The sequence below is a fragment of the Glycine max genome, chromosome 20, assembly GCF_000004515.6.
Source record: "Glycine max cultivar Williams 82 chromosome 20, Glycine_max_v4.0, whole genome shotgun sequence".
Taxonomy (NCBI): domain Eukaryota; kingdom Viridiplantae; phylum Streptophyta; class Magnoliopsida; order Fabales; family Fabaceae; genus Glycine; species Glycine max.
Genome location: NC_038256.2, coordinates 24496075 through 24506013, shown reverse-complemented (window position 1 = coordinate 24506013; position 9939 = coordinate 24496075).

Sequence of the window (9939 nt, the reverse complement as noted above, 5' to 3'; positions counted from 1 at the left end):
ATCCGCTTCGGCCCCTGAGGTCCACATTCCTCCACCGCATTAACCACCGAGCCTCCATGACTGGCGAGGGGATTCGTCCTTACATTTGGGTTGTTCTCTTGAAATGTCAGTCACCCCGCGTCAATCAAACTTTGTACCTTGTGTTTGAAGGCCACGCATTGCTTTATTGAATGCCTTGGGACACCCCTATGATAGGCGCAAGTTGCATTGGGGTTGTACAAGTGAGGGAAGGGAGACTGGTAGATCTTCCCGGGGTTCACTACAACCATCTGGTTGGTGATCAAGGATGGTAGCAGGACAGCATATGGAATCGGGATCGGGGTGAATTCTACAGGCTTCTCTGCTTGAAAATTCCTTCCCGAATTGGCGCTTGTGTTGGGATTGGTGTTGTCGGCAAGACGAGATTGTGCAAGAAATGAGCTTTATAGGGGAGTCCTTTGTGGTTGAGTGGGCAACCTTTGTTGGACGGGCGTCGGATTGGGAGGATTTTCGACATTGGCCAAATAACTTGGTTTGTGTAGGGAATATTGGTAAGTGGGATTGTGAGGGGTTTGTTAGGATTTAGGCCATGTGGGAGCTAAAGTTACAACATCAGTGTCTCCCTCCTTCTTCTTGGCTCCACTCGCTCCGAACCTCCTATTGCTTGTGCTTGTAGAAGCGCCGTAATCAAACTTCTCCCTTCTCAAGCCTACCTCAATCCTCTCACCTACAAACACCAAATCTGAGAAACTAGAGGGCATATAACCCACCATCTTCTCATAGTAGAACACTGACAGTGTGTCTACAATCATGGTTATCATTTCTCTCTCCATCATGGGGGGTGTTACTTGTGCTGCCAGGTCCCTCCACCTTTGGGCATACTCTTTGAAGGACTCATGCTCCTTCTTGCTCATATTTTGCATTTGGGTTCAGTCAGGAGCCATGTCGGTGTTATACTATTACTACTTGATGAAAGCAATCATCAAGTCCTTCCAAGAATAGATCCCGGAAGCTTCCAAGTTAGTATACCACATGGCGGCCGCCCCGACCAAACTTTCTTGGAAAAAATGCATTAAGAGATTCTCATTTCTGGAGTATGCCCCCATCTTCCGACAGTACATTTTTAAGTGGTTCTTAGGGCAAGTAATCCCCTTGTACTTATCGAAGTCCGACACCTTGAACTTCGGAGGGATGATGACGTCAGGCACTAGGCACAACTCCGCCATGTCGGCAAATGAGTAATCATCGATCCTTTTGATGGCCCTCAGCCTCTCCTCTATGAGATCCAACTTCTCCCTTCCTTCTATGGCCGGAGGCAGTCTCCTTACCGAGAAGTGCAGAGGTTGCAACGGGCGATGTTGAGAAGCTCCTGCGGCATTGGGCTGAGGCATACCACTAAATGCTGGTCCCTCAGTGGCATATGTAGGGTATTGTTCGAAGTCACCCAGAGCATGATCCCGGGGCTCTTCACGGGCTTGCCCCACAGGCTGAGCGAAGGGTGCATGTCCCAACTAGGGTTGCTGGCCTTCGAGGGAAACAGGAACATAGTGGTTGGTGTTCTCGTTGGGCACGTGCACTGCATTGGGTGGTGTATGGTTGGGGGGTAAACCATATGGGAAAGAATTCCTATTTTGCCCCATATGGGGACCACCTGTGCTGCCTAACACCTCTCCTCCCTGACCTACCATGTTCGGGACTGGTTGGCTTGTTTGGTTTATGGAGGATAGGTGAGTCGGATCTGCCTCAACAGCGGTGCTGGTGGCGACAACTGCGGCCACATTGTTCTCCATCATTCGTTACATACTTAACATGGCATCCTTTGTGGAGGTCATTTGATCCTTCATGACCTCCATGTCGGCCTTCATTTGCTCTTGCACTTCTTCTATCTCACTTATGATTTTAGTTTTGGTGTGGGTTAGATAGAGGTGTCGTAAAGCTTGTTTGTTCCTTTTTGTTATTGTGTTTACTTTGACTACGACTGCTAAAAGAACAAAATGCAATGAGTAATGCGACAACGAATTAAACATGAATGCATGATAATGATAAGTTGTTAAAGTATTGAAACCACATAGAAATTTCAGCAAAGACATAGGGTTGAATCAAATCTCATTTTCATTAAGAGATAATATTGTTTATCTTGTCAAAGCCAAAGCATAAATAAATACAAACGTCTTAGCGGTTCCTAATTATGTGGGACATCAACTCGATCATATAAAGACAATAATCGAAAAGCCCATGAACTTCCTCAGGAGCCGAGTATACATCCGCCATTGCCTTTGCTCTGGCTAACAGCCTTGGAAGCTCTTGACTCCCATTCAGAGTGAAAGTGAACCTATCCATCCACTTCATAACTTCTCCGTGCAATGAATCTATCACTCTCTCTCTTGCTTCCTTTTCCGCTTGTAGAGCCGATACTTTTGCATGCTCGTCCTCTAGCCTTTGCTCATGGCTACCAGCTAGGTTTAGCTTCTCTTTATACTGGTCAATGATTGTCTGCATATTCTCTTCCATCCTACTCAATTGCTCGATCAAGCTTCTCGTCGACCTTTGACAAGCCTTCAACTTGTCCTCTAATACCATATTTTCCACCCTTGACTCGTCCCTTTTGGCCCTTCGAAGCTTGAGTTCGCTGTTGCTGCCCCATAAAGCCCCTTGGAACTTGTTTCAGCCCCATTCTTCTTTTCGGGCCCTCTTCATTTCTCGCTCTAACGCTTCGACTGTGGCCGCATTGACATCCCTCTGCTTGTCACACTCTTTCCTGACCCTGATGGCTGTCGTCTTGAACTTTTCCTTGACCACTCGCGTTCTTTCAAGTTCCACTTTCAAGGCTTGCACTTCTTCGCTCTCCTTAGGGACTTCATCTTCTTCCCCACTTGAAATTCTTAGCTTCACAAGAGCCAAGTTAGCCCTTGCGTCCGAGCCTTCAACCATTTATGATAGCCGCCAATAACACTGTTACCGCTTCCTTAAAGCTCCTTATCCTTTCTTTGCACCGCATTCCACGCTTTTCGGACTCTTTGCAGCATTTTTGCATTGCCTTCACTGAAACCTCATGCAATGAAAGGCGCGATACTCTCTTCCGACGACGCCCCTTTCATAGGGTACCCTAGTTGTCTTATGGCCAGCATGGGATTATAATTAATACAACACCTTGTTCCCATCAAGGGGATGTTTAGGAACCCTTCACATAAGCACAAAACTCTGGCCCCTCCTTTCTTCCATCGGGGGAATCAATTAACGGACACCCCTACCATACCTGTCAAGAATTCCCAATTTGCTTTCCCTTTCTCGACACACATGCAATGACCTTGTAGGGGATAGACAAGTCTGCTTTCATGATGAAAAATGTGAGAGACCATCCATACATAAAGAGCGGGTGTGCAATAGAAAATTCTCACTGCTCTTCTCACATCTCGGGTCGAATGTGTCATAAGCATCAGCCAAAACAGCAACGACCGGACTTTCCTTGTTGTGGTGATAAGCAAGAAAAGCATCGATCGCCGCTAGATCCACTAGCCCATCCACATTTGGAAAAAGGACGATCCCAAACACCAATAATGCTAAAACATCAATGAATGAAGTCCATTCTCCTTGATCTGCCAAAGCTTTTGCTTTCTCTTCCAAGTGCTTCCTTGGTATTCCAACCACCCCATTTCTATTTTGTTTAGCTCAGTCTAGCTCTTCTGCCGAGATCTTGACCACTTTGGCTATTCTTGCCATGGAGGGGTATAACCCAGAAAATAGATACGGCTTCCTTCCTCCTAACGGGCATCCCAATATCCCTTCAAACTCTTCTACGGTTGGTACCAACTGAAAGTCCCCAAATGGAAAACACCTTAGCGACTGGTCATAGTACTGAGCAAGGGAGGCGATGGCTTCAACAAAAACTTCTATCATAGCCAGATCCCAGATTTTTCCATATGTTTTATGGTAGGCTTGATGTCAGACTTGATACATTCATTGCCCTAGCTCTTGTAAGTTGGCTACCTCTAAGCTTTTGGCTTTGACATGATAGAACAGTTTCTTAAAAGAGGGCGCTTGGTTCGACCCCATGTTTGCTAGAATGAAAATTCTGCTGATCAATACTTCAACATCTTATCATAGAAAAGATATGATGAATGCAATGAGGGGATGTTTATGCTATGTATGACAAAATGTGTTTATCTATGGACGCAAGAATTTGAAAGAACGTCCCTTCTTACCTACAATGCATCGGATATCATGATTTGTGTGTAGACATCACCATGGTGCCCAATGCATGACAATTTAAGAAGGTGACGCGAACCTTCCGACTTCCCGTGACAAGACGAATGTAATGCATGAGTGAGGACACACCATGGGTACGCATGCGTGAGAGCATGTGGTTGGTAGCACAAAGAAAAACATGGTGACACAATAAAATAACACTAAACTGACATAACGACATGACAAACACGGAAAAGACGCACACAATCATGACATCATAAAGATATGCATGGCTATATCGAGGAAACAAAACATAGTGTGTTTGTTCTGTGCCCCTATTTTAGGAACCTAATGGGAGGGACTAAAGGTTTGCTACTTAGTGATAACCCCAAAGGTGGTCACACATATCTTTCAAAGGTTTCTAGAGATATCATCCTCTTTGATATCAAGCATTGTGGCGGTAGGGACTACCAACGACAACGTATCATCAAAGAGAAAAACTTTAGATGAGGTTTTACTATCATCAAGCGAGTCAGAGACTCAACATGACCACAAATCAATCTCCACTTCCTATGCTTCCATGGACCTGAGTATAGGGCCCTAATAACTCGTCGTGTGTGCAAAGGTGTATGTGCCATGTGTGTATAAACAAGTATTTATAAACATGCATGTAATAAGTAAAACAGCTGCACGAAAAAGCATCGAAAAAGTTATATGAACACAGGAACATAAAAGAAAGAAAGGGAAACAAAACAAAAAGGAATTCATGATAAATATTGCACATAGATTAAATGGCTTAACTCTAAAAAAAAATCCCTAATGGAGTCGCCAACTGTCACAACCTACCCTTCAGCGGGAAGGTGAGGCGAGACTCAAGGGTGTGTCTTCCTAAAAAGAAAATGCGCGAGAGTCGCCACCAAAATTTATTCAAGGAAAACATTAGAAAAAACCAAAAAGGGATCTACGAATTTTAAGAATAAATGTTCGAGAGTAGTTTACGTGTGAGGAAGGTATTAGCACCCCACACGTCCGTCACAAGGGACAACATCCTTCAATCAAGTGTGCAAAATAATGACTTCAATATTTATTATACTATCCCTTTTTTATGTTTTTTACTTTTTGGGTCAACAAGAGTGTGACCCTTGCTCCTACGTATCCTCAAGTGCGATAAGGAACTCAGACCTACGTAATTCTTTCAAAGCAAGAAAGTTATGCGTAGAGTTGATTTTAAACTTTGGAAAGGTTCATTTTAACCAATAAAATTAAAAGAGACCATTAAGGCGTTGGACCTTTAATGGATTTAAGTGATTTTTATGGATAAAAGCTTGGTTATGTGTTGATTTTAACTTTGGCTTCACTTATTTACTTTCAATCTCATTAAAAGATGACTTGTGAAGTAAATGATCGGTTGAAACTTTATTTTACAATAATAAAATGAGATTACGACACAAACGATTGGTCGAAACTTGCTTTACAATGATAAAATGAGATTACGACACAAACGATTGGTCGAAACTTGCTTCACACAAAGAAATGAGATCACTAATGGTAGAAGAATGAAGATGAAGATGAAGATGTGCAAAGCAACAAAAAGGACCTCAAGGGTGCATAGAGCGAATTCAAAACTTTAAAATAAAAACTAACTGGTTGATGAACGAAGAACGATGTAGGAATCGATCACGGATGCAATTCAGAAACGCCTCGGCCTCATTTTTTCTTCTTCTCCTTAATTTCACTAAATCCTTTCAATGTTGAAAGTCTGAACCCATTCCTTCAGCCCCCTCACGCATATTTATAAGAAATGAGAGGAGAAGGTTGATCAGCAACTCGCCCAAGCGAGTTGTTGCTTCAACCTAAAGTAACCTTGCTTGCCTAAGTGAGTTGTTTACTTCACCCCTAAGCCTTCTAGGGGGCCAGGTGAGCGAGAGGCTAGCCTAGGCGAGCCAGGGGTCTGAAAAAGCTTCCAAATGACCCTTTTGTCCTCCCTTTTGGGTATTTTCCGTATTCTTTTCCGAAACGTCAAAAAACCTTTCGAATTGTAGGGCAACTGGTGTTAAGCAGCTCAATTCGACTAACAAGAATCAAAACTTTAGCAAATGATCATTCACGGACGAAATTAGGGTCTAACAGGTCCCTCTGCATGATCCACGGGAAAACTTCTGGATTGTTGGGTTTGAGTTTCCAAGCTTGGTAGTTGCTGCTAAACAAGACATTTTCAAGGATAAACATGTCAATTGGGTTCACGCTTGCCCACCCAATGCTGTAATTGGGAGAATATTGAGCTTCTCATGGATTTCAATTCAAATTTAAAGTAATTTTGTAATGTCAATCCTATTACTCTGGCCAAGGCTTTAGGATATTTCCTTTGTCAAAAAAGGGCTCATGTTTCCTTCCAATATATCATCAATAAAAATGCATTTTGAATGTTCCAATAAATATTTCCGTTCTTTTCTCTTCTCAAAATTCTTTATCTTATTTTATGCCTTTGTTTGTTTCCATTTGATATTTTTAAAATAATGCAGATTTGAAAAGCCAAAAGAGCGATCTAAGAAAAAATTAGAGCACAAAAAAAAAAGCTAGCCAGACTGGAAACATGAAAGGCCAATCTAGGCAAAACTTAGAGCAGAAAAATAAAGAAGGCTAGTTAAGTTGAAAGGGTTTTTTTTAATCCACTGAGTTGAAAACTCGAAAAAATAACTCAGAAAAAATTGAAACTGGGATAAATGGTGTGTTTATCATCCCGAGTTGCGGCAAATTGTGTAAATATTGAGAAGATTGGGCCAAATGATTTATATAAGTTTATTCTCCTTTGAAGCTTATTGGTGAGTAGTCAAAGCAATTGACCTGTGTTACTAGCAATATCATCTTAAAGCATCGCTGTTGCAACAAAAGTCCTATACTTATGTTGCCATTGTTTCAGCTAAGTTTATTGTACAATTGTCCTTGTAAATATATCCATATTATATTGAATAAAATTGTCTTGTTCCCTTCATTAGTTACCAATTTATTTTGCATCTTTGACAGTAATATTTTGAAAGTTAATATATGTTAACATTCAATTTCAAAGCATTACAGTTACTTTGATGAGCTTTAAAGTCGTGGTATGCTCAATTCTCAATAAATGACACAAAGCGCAGCCAACAAGATGATGTTGCATTTACTCACAAAAGTTTGTAGTAATTTACAGATAACCCAATGCCACTTAAAAGCGGCCAAGTTAAATAAAGTTTTACTCATCCATGAATCTTTGCGCGCGTGATACCGTAGGGGATGAGGATTATGAATCCTTTTGAGAAAATGCAAGCAAATGTGATAAGTCTAGTCTGATACATTTTAATGTTTCATGACATTTTACATCATATAATCAAGCTTAGTCTAATAAGCTTTAATATTTGATGACATCGTATCATTGCATTGCATCTAGTCTTTGGTAAATGTTTCAACCTGCAGGGGTTTCTAACCTGTAGTAGAGAGTTATCAATCTGACATTGTTTAATACCAATACATACTTGTCACATTTTATCGTTGTATTCAAGCCCAGTACCTACCAAGCACACTTTCCTGTCGAAGCCCAAACCAACATCGGCACATAACATCAAAGCCCAGAACCAACATCGACACCTTCATTTAGGGATATGCTAGGTGCACCCAGCAATATTGCTGGTGCACCCAGCAATTTATTGAAACTACCATTTTACCCTTCATTAAAAAAGTTTAAAATATTTAAATAGTTTTCTTCTCCTCTCCCGGAATCACTAAGCCTTCTTCTTGCGTCTGCTTTTCTTCCTTTGCATACCTCTTCCGCGAGCCTTCTCCTTCACCGCGAGCCCAGCTGCTGCTTCGGTTGGACGCCATTTCCGTTCGAGGTAGGTGTCCCTAATCTTCCCTTTGCTTTTATTATGCACTGTAGTTGTAGCATTTAGGGTAGGTTAGAAGAACCTTAGGTTAGCGGAACCGTAGGGTAGAAGACGAGAGCAGGAGACGCCGGAAAAAATGGGGAAATGGCTGACGACGGAGTCTTCCGGAAGACCCGTTAGGGGTTCTTCCGGAAGTTCCGGAAGAACGTTTTCCGGAAAGTTTCCGGAAGAAGTGTTTTTCCGGAAGTAACCAAACGTCTTCCGGAAGAACACTTCTTCCGGAAGACTTCCGGAAAACGTCTTCCGGGAACTTTCCGGAAGAAGTGGTTCATCCGGAAGAATTCCGGAAGACGCCCACTTCCGGAAGAAGTTTCAAACTTCCGGAAGACCTTTCCGGAAGAACCCTTCTTCCGGAGTGTTTCCGGAAGAACCACTTCTTCCGGAAGTGATTTTTTTGTTTTTTTTTTTGTGTTTTTTTTTTTAATTTTTTTTAAACAGAAATTGTTTTGTTTTTTTTTAAATGAATTATTTTATTTATTTTGGTTATTTTGTTTTTTAGATTTTATGAAAAATGAAGTTTGGGTTTTTGATGTCATATTTTTTTTATAATTTAAATTGTGTATTTTTACTAAATATTAATTTGTAAATTAATTTTTTTTTATAAAAGTAGTTGTGTTTGTTTTTGTTTATTGTTTTTTTTTAAATTAGTGTTTTTTCTTTAAAAATGAAGTTGTCTATTTTTATAATTAAAGTTGTGTGTTTTGGAAGTTTTATAAAAATACTAATTTTTTATAATTAATTAGTTTATTTTATTATAAATGAAGTATTTTATTTACTAAAAAAATTGTGGATGTTTACTAAATAATTTTTTTTTTACATTAGTTGTTTAATTTTTTTTAAAAATTAAGTTGTGGATGTTTAGTAATGAATTATTTTTATATTAGTTGTGTTTTGTTTTTATAAATGAAGTTGTTTATTTTTTTTAAAAAAAAATTAACTTGTTGATGTTTACTAAGTAATTTAGTTGTGTTTTTTTTTAGAAATGAAGTTTCTTATTTTTTTTTTAAATTAAGAGTTGGATGTTTACTAATTAATTTTTTTTACATTAGTTGTGTTTTTTTTATAAATGAAGTTGTTTATTTTTTTAAAAAAATTAAGTTGTGGATGTTTAGTAATGAATTATTTTTATATTAGTTGTGTTTTTTTTTTTTTTATAAATGAAGTTGTTTAATTTTTTTTAAAAAAAATTAAGTTGGGCATGTTTATTAATAATTTTATTTTACATTAGTTGTTTTTTTTTATATAAATGAAGTTGTTTAATTTTTTTAAAAAAAAATTAAGTGTATGTGTGAAAATAATTTGATTTAAGTTAGTCTTTTTTGTTTATTTTATATAAATGAAGTTGTTTAATTTTTTTTTTTAAAATTAGGTCGTGTATGTGTGAAACTGATTTGATTTAAGTAAGTCTTATTTGTTTATAAATAAAGTTGATTTTTTATAACGAAAATTGTGTATATTTTGACCGAAAAAAAAACGTGTTCGACATGATTTACAGATCATGGCCAGAACTCGAGGTTTAGGTCGTGCCATAGGTAGATTTGTAGGCAGAGATAGAGCTGCTGACGAGGATGCTGGCGATGTTCCCGAGAGGCGTAGGCCTACTGCCTCAGCCCGTAGGCTACGCGTTCATCAGATGACTACGGAGGGACGTGATATGGCTGAGGACGTCGCTGACATGACTGATGATGTCCCTGAGCAGCCTACGGAGGCACCTGAGATGCGTGCGGACGCACAGGGTGCTGATAGTGGTGAGGGGTCAGATGGTGATGATGCTGCAGAGGGATTCCCTGGTGGTCCACCTGCCAAGTTCTTTAAGCAATTCATTACGCACTAACGGCCACGAATCTTCCCCCATACC